Below are 544 nucleotides of genomic sequence, written 5' to 3'. Positions count from 1 at the left end.
TTTTTTGGAGACAAGGTCTCACTCTGTCACCCAGGCCGGAGGGCAGTAGCATGATCACAGCTCATGCAACCTCTAACTCCTGGGCTCCAGCAATCCTCCCACCTCAGCCTCCCAAGTAGCTGGGACCACAGGTGCGCACCCCCACACCTGCCTAATTTTTTAAATTTTTATAGATATTGGCTCTCACTATGTTGCCCAGGCTGGTTTCCAACTCCTGAGCTCAAGCAATCCTCCTGTCTTGACCTCCCAAAGTGTTGGGACTACAGGCAAGGCTGTCATACCTGGCCTTGGGAGGATCACTTGAGGCCATGCATTTGAGACCAGCCTGGGCAACAGAGCAAGACCACGTTGACAAAATATTTTTAAAATAGCTGATCCTTTGGCCAGGAGCGGTGGTTCATGCCTATAATCCCAGCACTTCAGAAGGCCGACTCGGGTGGATCACTTGAGTCCAGGGTTTGAGACCAGCCTGGCCAACATGGTGAAACCCTGTCTCTACTAAAAATACAAAAATTAGCTGGGCATGGTGGTGGACACCTGTAAT

At 50.7% G+C, this 544-nt stretch overlaps 1 protein-coding gene across 1 annotated transcript in view; it reads left to right on the top strand.

The window, feature by feature from the left end:
- ARHGEF18 (Rho/Rac guanine nucleotide exchange factor (GEF) 18) overlaps nucleotides 1–544 on the top strand; it is a 150,794-nt gene that overhangs the window by 136,923 nt on the left and 13,327 nt on the right. The window lies entirely within an intron of this gene.

This window comes from Mandrillus leucophaeus, unplaced genomic scaffold, assembly GCF_000951045.1.
Source record: "Mandrillus leucophaeus isolate KB7577 unplaced genomic scaffold, Mleu.le_1.0 Scaffold234, whole genome shotgun sequence".
In the NCBI taxonomy this organism is placed as follows: domain Eukaryota; kingdom Metazoa; phylum Chordata; class Mammalia; order Primates; family Cercopithecidae; genus Mandrillus; species Mandrillus leucophaeus.
Note: the sequence above shows the minus strand (reverse complement) of the source record. Positions and strands in the feature narration are given on the sequence as shown.